The following is a 15,129-nucleotide window of genomic DNA, read 5'->3' as shown; positions in this document are numbered from 1 at the left end:
GACGTATAAGCTTTTGGATAGAATGAAGCGATTTTGCACCAAATTCGGGGCTGAGTTTTTGTTGATGCACACGAAAAATTCACGCAACCCTTGGCATAAACAACTTCGCTGTAAAAAAAAAAAAGAATATATATTTCGGCAAGTAAAGTCGGTGGCGCACTTGTTGCCGAAAGCTTGGTATGAAGACAAGCCTGTCTCTGGGGGCTCCTCAGGCCAGATTGGCAAATACCGCGGAGTAACAACCAGGGCCGGAAACGAATGTCCACCCTGTGACACAACTGTAGCGTTTAAAAAACTTACTTTTATCGTCTAGAGTTCAGAGAATAATATCAAATATGCCTCTTAAAAAAACAATTCAGGCTTAGTTGCAAAACCTGACACTCACTCCTTGAAGAGAGTGATCGTCGCCTCTCTGTCCGTGTTTACACAAGAGCGCTGAAGCATTGCGATCTCATTTTGGGATTAATGCTATATTCTGACACCATCACTTTGTGTTCAAACTATCAAACTCCAGGGATGTACTCATTATACTATAACAGGTTAGGAGTCACGCAGAAGAGATAAAGTTTGAAGACAATGGTTTGTAGGGAAACACTGCTCTTGAAAGCAATTCTGGATGTGCAAAGGGTTGGCCCTGGAAGTTGAAATAAAACTCCTCTTGAGGCATATACCCATTCAGGTGGCGGTAACGCAGCCGTATTGCTAAAGAAGGAGGAATCTGAACAACGAAGGGACAACCTTAATTTTGTATGCCGGTGGTCGAGACATGACCGACAGCGTCTGTTTTGAGGGCTTGGCGAGGTGACAGCGGCAGAGTATAATATAAAAAAGTAGCTCGCGGCTGCGAGTCCCGTCTTCTCATTTGCGTATGCGTGTGGTTTAATTATCGTGCCCTTTTTGTACATCCTAGAACCAGTGTTATCGGTAACGCGGTACAAGTAGAGTCATTACCGATAACACGTAACTTCTTTCAGTAACCTAGTACACTGTAAAATAATCTCGTAATTTTACGAATACTTCTGCATTAATTGTGATGGACTCTGTGTCCGTATGTCACTTATCGAACGAAACATGCGTTTTTTTTTTTTTTTTGTTAGGATGAATAAATTAATTTAAATTTGTGTGCCAAAGAGTACGATAGTTGAGAATAAAATTTATAAAGGTGATTTTATTGTTTTATCCTGCTAGAAGCAATTTTACATAGTAAAGAGGCCAATGACTTTGTCAACAATTTTGCAATACCTAGTGAAAGGTACAAAAAAACAGGGGAAGGTGGCAAACACAGAATAGAAAGCAGCAAAGGTCCATAATTCACAGTAAAGCACTAATGCCCTGCTCTACCTCACTGGTAGTGAAGGTGGCAAGTTGCATGTCTACAGAGGCTTTCGATCTTGTGATTGGTAGCGGGGTTGGCTCGAGTGCATTTAAAGGGATAGCCAGAACAGTGAAGACCACCACATGAAAAAATGCTGTAGCTCCAGCGTAGGAAACGGTTAAGAGGCACCGGCACAGTTGTCGCAAACAACTGTGCCGTGTGACGTCTAGTGAACTTGCAATTACACAACGCTGTCCAGGAGGCATAATAAGATCACGCACTGGAGGACCACACTGGAGATCAACTCTGGCCTTTCAGTGAGGGGCCAGAATTCTAGTCAATGTCACTGCAGTGAGAGATCCGGAGTGAGCTTGGCTACCGAAGAATAGCCAAAATTGTACTTTGCTGAACTGTTTCAACGGATCTTAGAAGATAAAAATCATAGGTGTCTCGTATGAAGCTGCGATACTCTAGGCGTAGCAGGACCAGGGTTTTGAAAGGCACCTAAGTGTGTTATTGCTTTTTCCACTGGATACGCAAGGTACAAAATACACCGTTCCACAAGTTTCATACAAAACTGCCGACAGGCTGTGTAAAGAAGCGTATGTGGTTGTTAGTCGATGTTGTTCTGCAAACCCCCGTGGTCTCTGGGGTCACATCATAAGCGGCACCAGCATCAGGTCGTCTGTAACAGCAGTGGAGTCGACTCCAGAGAGTCATTATTACGATTAGTAAACATGTTGAGAACAATTGGACTGACCCCACAGTCCCTTTAAACTGTCGAGCACTTGGGCAATCGGAAATGTTTGAATGACATATACTGCACTCTGAGCAACCCGATTTGAAGACTTTTAGTTTGCACATATTTAACTAATTTTAGTGTTAATGAGCACCAGTGGCTCGCTGGGCAAGTTGTAGGACGCAGCATTCATGGCAGCCGGGCAGTACGCACAGCATACCATCACATTGCCATGCTTCTGGGAGGTTCCAGCTCCAGGTTATGGCGTCGCCTAAATAGTAATCGAAAAGTTAGCACGACCAGCATGCCTGTACAGTTCTTAGCACGACCCTTTCTTTAAACGGTTTGATCCACTGTATCAGTCGACAAAGAGACCGCCATAAACCGAAACTTGCCTCCAGGTTTTACATACCGCTAGAAGTGTCGTAGGATGCGTCTCGAGAAGTGAGTGGAGGTGCAGCAGCTTATTCGGAAGTAAGTCTCCATTTTACAACCACGCTGCGAGTTGAAACAACTCATAAGTCTCGCATCCGGAAGCGTCGCCTGTATAATAATTATTGCGAGAGTCAGGACACTCTGAATGTAACAGCGTTAACATCGAAGAACTCATCATTGCAGTGGGGCTACTGATGTTAAAAGCCATTTAGCGTAGTAATCGCAGTCCAGGGACGCCGCGTTGTCGTAGAGAGGCCATGTATTACTGAGGCCAGGTTGGGGGATCCGTCGCCGGATAAGTGGAGCAATCGAGCAAACGACGTCAGGCTCGCGGACGCGGTTCGTGGGTGCTGACGACCCCCAAGCCACGGTCCGAACAACCTTATTGAGGGCCTTGCTTCCAAGAAGGCTTGATATTCTTTCCGGTGGGCATACAGTACCTAGACAGCATGCTTCTGGCTCATTCGGGTCGCAGGAGATGGAGAACAGGACAACCAATGCACAACAAATAAACAAATAAGTCGAGCACGGTACACGGGACAATAGCGGTCACCGCCATGTTAAAATTAAGCGTAGCCAACCTTCCGTTTAGTACACAGTGGCGTTTTACGTTTTATTTAGAAATACTTTTATAAATGTTAAAACATTCTTTTTTTTTGGTGTGTGTTTCAATGTTTGAATTTAAGTAAACTAAGGCACGCACATTCGCATTGCATCAAATAATTTTGGTAGGACTCTGAACGGTCGGAACAGTCGGAACGGTCAGAACCAGCGAGCTCCGCCGGCTCGCCATCGCCATCGTCACAAAACGCAAAAACAACGCAAGTTACAAACTTTCGGGCGCATTTGTGCATAAAAGGTACATGGCAAAACGTTTAAAAAAAAAAAGAGTGTCCCACGTGCCGGGGCGCCCATGGGGCTAGCTGTGGATTTGAGCCTGATTTTCGAGTGCTCGCACAATAGTTTTAATTTCTCAGTCCCTTATTTTTCTGAGCGTTAATGACGTGTTCTTCGGTGTGCAGGCAGCGTGAAAGCGAACGTATGGCTCCTATCGCACGCAGGCTCCGCCCCTTAGATGACCCTCGAGCTTTTCCAAGGGAGTCTCGGAGCGACCAGTCACTGAGCGAGCAGTCATTGTGGGGACGCACGCAGAGGCCAAGGTCCCACCGGAGGCAGCGGGGGCCGAGCGAGGCACTTGGCTAGTGTACGAGGGAGCTTTAATTCGTAGATCGGAGGACAAGATTTGAGTTCTGCGAATCGGGTGGCGGCTTGGTACCACCAAGCTAGGCGGTGTGTTTTGAGGAATCTATGACAGCTAAAGGTACCCGCTATCGGGCTGGTCTTTGCATTTGCACCCAGTTTGCCTCCACTGCGGGAGGTCGGATTCAAGTTCAATTGTCGTCCTTTGAAACTACTCACAACATAGCATGACAAGCACCTCTAGAAGTAGGGTGTGTACTGGTGATGTGGAATGCGAAGGGTATGAGGAGTTCTTTTTCGACTGGGTCACAGACTTTTTATACAAAATGCTGTATGTGTCGCGGTTATTTACGAACGTTTTAGCAGTACTTCATTCTGAAGGTGGAACAAAAAATGAAAGCCGTTCATAACTCCCTGTAACACCGAATTGGAGCGCAGCTCTTGAGGAGGAGGAGGGAAGGGTACTGAGGGTCAGACATGTACAAATTACTCAAAAAAGGTAGTTAAGTTAGGTTACTGAGTATCGACGCCAAAAGTAATTGGAGTAGAGTAGAAATTACGAATTTGTAATAGTAATTGAGTAAACTACTAACTACTGTAAAAAGTAGCGAGTTCCTTTGAAGTTACTTTCGAAGTTACTTTTTTATATTTTTGTGGTAGCAAAATGAACAGCAGTTTTGATCAATGAAAAACCCTGCGAGCCAAAAATAAAAGCAGTCTTTTTATGGCTTGCGTTTTCACCAAAATAGTTTATGCGCTCGCAGAAGCAATTGACTTTCATAGTTTTTGATAGGAAAGTTTCCCCTTTTCCTTCTGAAGACGTCCCCAGCCAAGCTAAACAGACGTTCCACCGACGCGCTGAATGGAACGGCACCATTGAATTTGAGGAACAGGCTGTGCAGGGTCAGGTAAGCGAGTAACGGCATCTTAGGTGTCCATGACGAAACATGTGAGGTTGGCCTCGGGTAGAGGGTCTTTTATAACGAACTTTCCTCCTTTTTTTTCTTTTTTCTTGGGCAAGTTAAGTTTGTTATGACTGGCCCCTCTTTGTTCCGACAACGTTCTGAGAGTACGCTGAGCGAGTGCACCCGACCGTCAAGGGTTCAAGTCTCGCGCCACGACAATGAGATCATCCGGACGACTGCGCGTCTCGTTGTAGTGCTATAGTGCTACGCTATTGAAAACAAAAATTGTTTTGGTTTAACAGAAGATGAATCGAAGAATACTTCTCCGCTGACGCCGCGTCCAACAAAAGGATCTCCCAAGGGTAACTCGCGATCTTCGCAGGCGACTACAATATTCTGACGCGCACGCCTGACAAGTAAATCGTTTTTAACAAAGAGGAGGTCTCCCAGGCATGGAAGGTCAGAAGGACGCGAACGACTACGTGAACAAGCGTCGTCGCTCGTACAGTTGCAGCTGGAAGCGCGAACGTGCTACCATACACGAATTACCCGTGCCAGGGTTTCTTCTCGGGGGAGTCCGGCTTTGCAAAGGCGTATGCGCTGACGACGAGGCGACCATTGGGACAGGCGCCCAGCTGCGAGGTCATTCAAGTGGCACCTCCAGTGGAACCTAGCGCTTGAGTCAGACCTCACTAAGGACAAACAACACGAAAACAACAACAGCCCTCGGAGTGTCCCGGTCTTTCACGGTTGCAGCTGGAAACGCGGCGCCTGCGTGCATTACCGGATTAGGAATACCCGACCAAGGCTTGTAAAGCATCTCTTCCTTCGTTCGTGCGCGCCGGTGTTATGCTTTGGCTGCTCGTCGCCACCTTGGCCCAAGGACGCCTTCCCGAACAAGGGGACCCCTTTTTCGGGAATGCCACTTCATCTGCCGCGGCGTCTTATTCATTTCTGCGCTCAAACGTTCGTGATAAGCAACATTAGCACTAGATTTCGAAAGTAGTTAGTAATTTGAGTAGAAGTTACCTGAAAAAAGTAGTTAAATTAAACTACTAATTACCCAAATCAAGTTGTAATTGAAAGTTACCAAGTTACTCGAAAAAGTAGTTAAACTACAGTAGTTTGAGTAGAGTAGTTGAACTACGTCCAAGTCTGCTGAGGGTTACCTGTTCTCGGGGCGGCGGGGGGGGGGGGGGGGGGGGGGGGGGGGGGGTCATATGACCCCAGAAAAATTTTTCCGCTAGATTTAACGGGGAATTTTTTCCGCTAGACTTAGTGGGGAATTTTTTCCGCTAAATCTAGCGGGGAAACTTTTCCGCTAGATTTAGCGGGTTAATTTTTCCGCTAGATTTAGCGCGGCATTTTTCTCGATAGGTTTAGGGGAGAAATTTTTTCGCTAGCTTTAGCGGGAAAATTTTTCCGCTAGATTTAGCGGGGAAGTTTTTCCGCTAAATCTAGCGGGGAAAATTTTTCCGCTAGAATTAGCGGGGAAATTTTTCCGCTAAATCTAGCGGGGAAATTTTTCCGCTAGATTTAGCGGGGAAATTTTTCCGCTAGATTTAGCGGGGCATATTTTCCGGTAGATTTAGCGGGGAATTTTTCCCCCTGGATTTTTCCGCTAGATTTAGCGGAGAAATTTTTCCGCTAGATTTAGCGGGGAAATTTTTCCACTACATTTAGCGGGGAATTTTTACCGCTAGATTTAGCGGGAAAATTTTTCCGCTAGATTGAGCGGGGAATTTTTTCCGCTAAATCTAGCGGGGAAAATTTCGCCGCTAGATTTAGCAGAGAAATTTTCCGCTAAATCTAGCGGGGAAATTTTTCCGCTAGATTTAGCGGGGAAACTTACCCCTAATGCACCGCGCGGTTAAGCCGACGGCGACGGCGACGCCAACGCCGCTCAAGCCGGAAACGGGCCCCTAAGAGCTGCGCTCTAAAAGCGCATTGCGTGTTTTCAAAGGAACGAAAAAAAGCTCTTTCAAACAACGTTGTCGAAGAGACCATGAACTGATTTTCCACCTAATTCCTCCTCAGCTTTCCTTTCAGTTCGTAAGCAAAGTGACAAATCGCGTGGTCGTATTTCACTGGAACCTAAAGTTTACCCGGTTGTCTGAGAGTCGGCAAGGACAACGCCCTCGATAAAATGCACGCTTCACATTTTCGCTACTGCCGACAACCACAATTGTGTGAACGCGAGAGGCACATGTCAAGACTCAGTTTCGTGCTGCCATTTGTTTTCAAGTGTCTCTAATTTAAGGGCTATAGTCCCATCTGCTTCTAAGCGCTGCACGGGACTCGTGCGCTGGCACCTTGACGCCAGTTATGGAAATAACCCAAACACGTCAAGAGGTTTTTGGTGGGGTTAGCCCTCCCACAAAATGGTGCTGCGCAATTAATTTTCTTAAGTTCAAAATGGATAGCACTCTCTATTGATGGCGGATTCATATGACGGACTGATTCGCAGACGGATTCATCATATCCGCGTTTCGTCCTTCTCCCAAGCGCATCCACACGAAGGAGCAGACGCACAAACGACAGCCAGGACGACCGATAGTGCTCGAGGCCCCACTGTGCCGCGAAACTCTCCCATTGCACGATCGCACTGTGGCACCATTCTCCAAGATCTAAATCGAGACTTCCTGCTTTGGAAAAGAACTCTGCGCCGCTGTTACGTGCCTGCGAAACATAACACCGTTATAGGCTTAGCCCGAAGCGCCACTAGCTTTACTAATAGAAGGCGTGACAGAGACATAAGCATAATCCTGCTCGAGGAGGCTTCGGCGTAGAGGCGACGCAATCATGGGCTCGCAAAGGGGCATTTGGAGATGCTTTCCCGCACTCCGCGATCACACCTTCAGTACACTAATGTCACAAGAAAGATATTGCTGGATCAAATGTTGAATAAGATCCACAACAAATTAAAATTGCGTCTTGAGGTATTCTGACCATATAAAGATTCGAGCATTCTTAGAGGCGGACAATGGGAATATTACACTCAGTATCATGGATCTTTTTGAAGGCGCTGAGTCATATGCAGCTTTCAGAAGTCATATGTCTAACATAACGAGCGCGTCAGAAAATGGAGACTGCCACAGCTGCAGTGACGTCACAGCGAATCCAACTGCAGGGACATGAGCGGTGTAATTAATTCTTTTCTCTCTCCCAAAATGAATGGAACGCCTACTTTTTTTCTCAACTAGCCAATTGAAGTAAGTGTTGACATAAACAAAAAAAAATTAAAAGCCGTTTTTATTCCACCTGCGCATTTTCTCACTTGTGATTGGTTTGCGCATCTAAGCAATTGTTTTTGTTGAAGTAAAAATACTGGAACCCACTGTCGTAGCAGCACATCTGAAAATATTATTTCAGACTGAATTTGAAAATGTATGTGCTGTCGCTTCTCGTTATTTTCTGTCTTTCAATTTGTAGTTACTCTCAAGATACAGGTGAGGCAACTCCTCTACCAGAGGACGACCCGAAAAACTTTCCACATCAAAATGCAAGAAAGGTTCGTTATTCAATATTACTTTCTGACATAAAATATTCAAGATTATGCTTAATCACCAACAGTAGTAACATTTTGTGTTTATTACCTTCCTATGGTTCCGAGCAGACGACACTCACAGCCTGAGCTGGCTGTGAGTGTCGCCAATAAGCTCACTCCTGTAGAGCCGCAGGTCCTAGGAGAGTCACTGTAACGCATTTTGATAGAGATGACCGCACTGACGGTGCTGACAAGGCATGAGGGGTTTACGTTGGAACAAGGATAGCCTGTGGTGGAAGAAATTGGAAACTTTCTAGTAGAAGGAACACACACAAAAAGGGACGTCTTAAGCTCAGCAAACTGGTTTATTTCTCAATTATCCGATATATACCCACGAAGCCCTTCCCAACCACACTCTACGCAGAAATCTCCTTTGTTGAAAACAGTTCCAAATGGAGAGAACAGACATGACACCAAAGAGGTCAAACGCACGCACAGACATGAAATATTCAAGATGATGCTTAATCACCAATGGTAGTAACCGTTTCTATTTATTACCTTCCTATGCTTCTGAGCAGGCGACACTCACAGCCTGAGGTCTCAGGTGTTCTAGGACATGATTAGCTATCACCAGCTCTCCTGCACACTCACTGTCATTTCAAGGATAGTCTGTTGTTATTACACCGGTTTGATCCGGTCGTTTGCAACTACGTCATTAGGGCCGTTAATTGATGTCCTGTGTGAACGTCTTGGCTTGGCGATCAAGTACTCGAAACGGTTTTTCGTAGGTCGGTACCAGTGACCGACGAATCTTGTGTCGCAAGAAAACATGAGAGCACGTCTCGAGGCCTTGGCTAATTAAGGACTGCTCCGTTCAGGTGGAAGAACAGGCCAGAGGAGACGAAAAGTTCGTAGCAGGCCGTGGATGTAGCCATTGGGGTCTTTCTTGACTCGGGGGTAGGCGAAGAAAATAATTGGCCATGTAGAAACAGTGGTGCACCATAGACTAACTCGGCTGGAGAACAGCTAAGACCTGCCTTGAGCACCGGGCGAAGGCCGAGGCGAACGATGGAAAGGTGGTGGGCCCAATGTTTTGGAGGATTGTAGATGACGAGAGTGGCTTTCAACTGGCGGTGAAGCTGTTACACCATGCCGAAGGTCGACTGATTATGGGCGGTGACGTGGATATGTCGGACGCCCAAGATGGGGATGAAAATGGAAATAGGGTCGGTTGCAATTGCTTTCCCCTGTCGGTGCTGACCGCAGCAGGGCAGCTGAAACTGGAAAGTCACTTGTCGATGAAGGCTGCGGCGACTGTCTCTGTTGCCATGTCAGGGACGGGGAATGCGTCAGGCAATCTCGTGAATCTGTCTACACACGTCAGCCAATACTGTGCTACCCGTGATGATGAAAGGTACCCATTAGATCGATGTGGACGTGCGTGAAGCTGGAGTCTGGTGGGCAAAAAGGTCAAAGGGGATGATTGTGTGTGGCGTGATACCGACGCGTCGGCATTGAATGCACGTTCGCGCCCAGCGATGGACGTCCATGTTCATATCGACTAGAAGAAATAAGCAGTTCCTAACTTCTGTGATGCTGGGATACCATGGTTGCACTTGTCTTAGAGATGATAAAAAATAGCGAGATGAAACGCTAGTGGTTCGAATGGGCGTGACACGCAGTTGAAGTTTCGCAGCTAGTCGTTACCGGAGAAAACTGTGAGGGAACGTTGGGGAAGTTCAGCGATCCAGGAGAGGCGCGCAAGCGTTGCAGCACAGGAACGTCACACTTCGCGGTTGCCAGTTCTTTTTGGTCCACTGGATCTGTTATGAAATAGCACCGACGAGATATAGTGCATTCACAGCAGTGTTTTCATGGCCGCTGACAGGACGGGGAACCAAAGTATACTTTGGTATGAAACCGAGTTTCCGGATCTCACGTGATTTGTTGTCGCTGCGGTCTTGTTGGAATGCGAGCGTCACGGGCCTAAGGTATATAATAACATACAAATTCTCTCCCTCGAGGAAGTGGCTGAGGTCTTTGACGGCAAGGTACACAGCCAAAAGTTCGCGCGCAATGGTACTGTGCCTTTGTTCTGGATTCTTCAGTTTGTGCGTGAAAATTTGATTGGCTGCGAGCCATTGACGTTCTGATGAAGAACAACTCCGAGAGCTAACATTGACGCATCGCCGACGAGTCGCAGTTCTGCGTCCGTAATCAGAGGAAGAAGCATTGCAGAGTCAGCTGGCGAATTTTTCGCTAAAAAACCAGGCACTGCATTTTTGTTTTACTGAAAAGGCGCTAAATATTGTTGATTTTTGGCCAGTAGATCAGTAAATATTTTTATCAGTCGTGCACAACTCGGTAAGAAATAGCGAACGAATTTGGAAGCCCATAAAAATTATGAAATTTCTTCAGAGATGTTGAGTGTGGAAAGTCTCTGATAGCTGTAACTTTCGTATCTAAGGGCTTGATGAGATGCGGTGTTGCCATATGCCCAGGGAATTCGATGGTGGGCAGGCCGAAGGGGCATTTCTTTGGTTGATAACCAACCCATAGTCGTCGACCTGGGCGAAAGGAGTGCTCAGGTGTTATTCGTGCTAGGTTTCCCACGTGCAGGCGACCAAAAGATTGTTAGGATAACCAGCATCGTGTTCGATAACCAGGATCGTGTCCCCAGGATCGTGTCCGTGTATGTCGACACAAACCTACCGGGACAGGTACCGCCTTCTATAAGCGACGGCGGCAAGCACATAACCTTGTGGTTTCCGCCGTCGCTCGTAGATGGCACCAACCTTTCCAGTTATAATCGAAGAATGGATAGTTTGGCGCGTTGGTGGGAATTCATCGTAGGAAATAGCGCGAAAAACAGACGACGACGAAGAAGCACACGGTCTTCCGTCTTCACGAGAGGGAAAAGGCTCAACGTTTTTTTTTTTTTTATTCACTCCATGCCACCTAGTCTCGAGGCTTTTTGTTTAACTAGATAATTGTAATATGGTAGACAGGAGTTTAAAATACTTTATCAAAATTGAAATCTGTCAATCTTAAAGATGAAAAGAGGAAACCGTTTTCTGCGTATGCACGCGTGTATATGTATCCTTGCAGTTACTTATTCTGATAATTCATTTTGACCATTGGAGACTTACTAAATTTAGTTACATTTGGCGACACGTAACTTCGCTAACAGTAGCGGCGTTGTTAACATTTTTTTTCTTACACTTTTCTGCAGCGTCTCGATCAATCTCACAGGAGCCATCCCTATAAATACAACTCTCTGTGGAAAAACATCCTGTTTTAATAGATCCATGAAACCTTATTTTTCGATAGGAAGTGAACTCAAAGTCGTCTTGGTGTTGCTCAAAGTGCGAATAAATAACATACTGACACGACAAAAAACGCCACGAGCACCTCTTTCAGGGAAAGGTGCACATCGTGACCCTTACTTGCGTTATATTTCTACATACCATGTTCTTTAGAGGTTGCGCGCTAGAGCTGAGAGGGCTCTAAATAGTTAATTACTAACAGTGTGCTTAGGTTAGTCGTTCACCTGGCGGGGGAAAATCGCACGCAGCTTGCTGGAAACAGATGTTCAGAATGACGCACGCTTTTAGTGCCAAAGACAAAACATGCAATAGTAAATAAAAAAATGAAAAAAACGCATCGTGCCTTGGCTTTCAACTAGCCAATTGAAATAAGTTTTTTCTTAACGAAATATGACGTTTGAGTTTTTGTGAATTTTGTTCACTTGCAATAGGCTTCAGCACCTCAGTTACTGTTTTTACTTGAAGTATAAATACTGCGATCCCTGATCGTTCAATAACAACTTGAAAAGTCGTTTCAGAATGAATCTGACAGTTATTTCAAATTATTTTTCGTGGTTTCTTGCCTTTATATTAGTGTTTACTTTGAAGATTACGCGGAAACCACTACCATTTCCCCCTGCGAGAAGATGATCCAGAAAACTACTCTAATCAAAATACAGCAACTGTTTATTTTTGACAATTATATTCGTCTTCTCGCTAGTGGCACATTAGAGATATCTTTAAAAAAAAAAGATTTTTCCGCGAGATGTTAAGCTAAATAATACCTCGAAATAAAATTATAATGAGAGTAACGCAAAAAAAAAAACGTGCTATTTAACGGCATCTCCAACTGAAGAACATTGTCTCTTGTCATCACTTAGTGCATTACAGCCGAACCTATACTTTCTTTCAGGAGTGTAATATATATACTGTCATAAACGCGCTCTAATATATTGTCTCAGGTAATAAATTTTAAATTAGAGACAAAACGGATGTTTTTATACATTTAAAATGTTACATTCGGAACGTACGTCTGCTTTAATTTCTGCCGAACCTAAAAACCGAATACAAAAAGGCTGCTTTTGTGACACTACAAGTGAATAAAAAGTATTTGCGCTTTTTCGTTGATATTGAATGAACGTTTAACCTAATTCTTGTTATACATAATCCTTATTTTTTGTGTAGTTGCTTCTTTTTCATTAGACATTTATAAAATTTAAATTTACATTTTTTTTATTCTCATATGCGTTATTTTTTCTAGATGTGTCGTCTTTTAGTCGTTCAGGAACAAACAATGGAAAAACTCGTGTTTCCATGCATAACTCCGTTGCGTCAATGTTTCATTTCGTCTCCCGGAGCGCAAAATGTAGGTTTCGAGCAGTGGGTGGTTGCTTTCCTGTGAGACATTTGGCCTGTCATTCACAAGTTCAGCTTCTTTCTGTAAACAAAACATTTAATACGACCTGAATATGCGTGGTTAATTGAACCTTTAATCCTAAGTGCAATCCAGCAGGGGTCCTAATTTACACGGCAGGACTAACCGGAAACAATTGACAAGGAGAGCTGTCGTCTAGTGCGATCGTTTAGCAGTGAGGAGCTGGAGAATCGCAGCTGGCTGCGATGTCCCGGTTCCTCCGTCCCGCTCAGTTCCCTTGTGTAGATTTTGTGCCCAGGTCTTTGAATAATACAAACAAATATGGGAAACTTGCGCAGATAATAACCCAAAGATTTCGACAGTGTTCGATATCGCTTTTTGAGCACACCTCTTACGTGTATTTTTTGAGGAACCTACCGTAACAACACAATCGTGCGAAAAGCAACGCGCGACATACAGGTTTGTATTTCCAGAATACCTGAAATAGAAGCACTGTTAAATTAGTTCGATCTCAGTCTTGAATATGATAGCTGCTTGTTGGTGCGATTGCAGATAGAAATGAAATAATATTAGCACGAATGAGTCCTCGGTAAAAACTGGAGAACCGAAGTTTTTTTTTGTTTTTTTTTTCGGTAGTTTGAGTTAGTACCAGCTAAGTTATTCTCTCAGTGCCATGATTAATTTTCAGTCATATATGTGTAGAATTTTGATATAGGATGTCGCTGGTATATTTCAGATTGTTGAATTACCTGGAAGACACTGGGTCAAGAAACGAACATACACAGTGACGACAAAGATGGGAGAATCAACATGTGAATATGCACAAATCCATGGCAAGGTGAAGGAAAATGAATACACCTTAGAACTGGGAGCTAAATTTGGATCCATGTAAGCAATATATCTTGATTTTTGTTTCATCTTATTTAGCAATACGCCAAGACATTTCACAAAAGCTATCTTACTAGGAAGCGTCAAGTGAAAATAATGGTATAACAAATTAAAATGAAAAGACAATATATCGGACTTGTATATATGAGCATCCCAGGTGTAAATAGATGGGAAAAAAACATTGAATATTTTTGAAACTAGAAAAAAGAAATAGATAGTGAGGCAGTTAGGAATGCAACTCTCTGAAAGATTGTTTCATAACTGAATAGATCCTTTTCAAATGTGCGCGCCATCTAGTAGCTGCTGCGTCAATTATGCGAGTCCGCCATTGTTTGGGCATTTACATACTCTCAGCCTGTATTAGGCACGAGGGTTACATCAATGTTCGGCGAGGACTCGGATCTAACCACACGCTTCGTACCCAAGAAATGGCGAACGCCACTGTTGCTTGCGGACCTTTAAAAAAGGCTCTATTTCAAGCAGTAAAAATTAGTATACCCTGCAACCCATAATACTTTTAATCTTGTAAATATATTTACATTTTTAAAATGGTCGTGTGGAAAGTAATGGTACAGTAACAATGGAGTGACAGCTGCACAGTTTAGGACGCGAGAAAAAATGCGCTAGGCTTCTAGCGCAAAAGTTGTCTTTGTTGTATCTTCTGTTTACGAAAGAGTGCTGGTACGCTCATTTCTATCAAACTTTAGACTAGGGTCAGCATGCTCACAAAAATTAAGACACAAAACACGTTTTAGCTAACTTACACATTGAGTGTGTGTTTGCACTAGCCCTGCACACATCAGCGACAACCTCATCCAACAGATACGACACGCGCAACCCACGCACTTCGTGTGTTTGGTACCTCAACACACCTCAACACTCTGTGGGTCTTTGCAGCATGATCAAGCTAATCTTTTTGTAACGCAGTCACTATATTAGTCCTTGCTACTGGACGGTTTTCGAAATGCTCGAGGCTGCCGTATTTTATTCAAAATGTTTTTCTTCGATAACAGGTGGATATCAAAAAATCAAACAATGTTTTTGGAAACCACTGGCCAACACCCAGCACCGAATGTGCTCAAGTTTACCAGACAAAGTGGTATGGTTGATTTATTATAAATTTAACTGTAAGTAAATATTTGTAGGGAAGATCACAAATATTTAGGAAGGCAACTCACGAAAATTCTCTACGAGAATTGTATGGTGATGTTGCCGCTACGTAATCAGAGCAAGCGGCTGTAGATATAATAAAAAGCTTGCAAAAATCCGTAGTAAAGAACCATCATCAAATTAGTGAAACGAATATCAATACATTGGACAAGTTATTCTCAACGTACTAATTAAATCAAACTTACCTATGTATGAACATCAATTGTTACATCACATAAGCATTTGAACATTGCAAGGATGGCGAGACTACTATACGTTGGTTTCTTTTGAAATCGAACACGCGTGTCGGATTAGATATTCCCGCGGATGG

The 15,129-nt window shown here is 44.2% G+C and overlaps 1 pseudogene; it reads left to right on the top strand.

Annotated features, from left to right (window-relative positions):
• Positions 1-7,979: 7,979 nt before the first annotated feature.
• On the top strand, positions 7,980-14,768 carry LOC8038976 (annotated as a pseudogene).
• The last annotated feature ends 361 nt before the right edge of the window (positions 14,769-15,129 follow it).

The sequence above is a fragment of the Ixodes scapularis genome, unplaced genomic scaffold (assembly GCF_016920785.2).
Source record: "Ixodes scapularis isolate PalLabHiFi unplaced genomic scaffold, ASM1692078v2 PGA_scaffold5__190_contigs__length_132052651, whole genome shotgun sequence".
Taxonomy (NCBI): domain Eukaryota; kingdom Metazoa; phylum Arthropoda; class Arachnida; order Ixodida; family Ixodidae; genus Ixodes; species Ixodes scapularis.
This window is presented reverse-complemented; position numbering and strand designations above follow the sequence as displayed.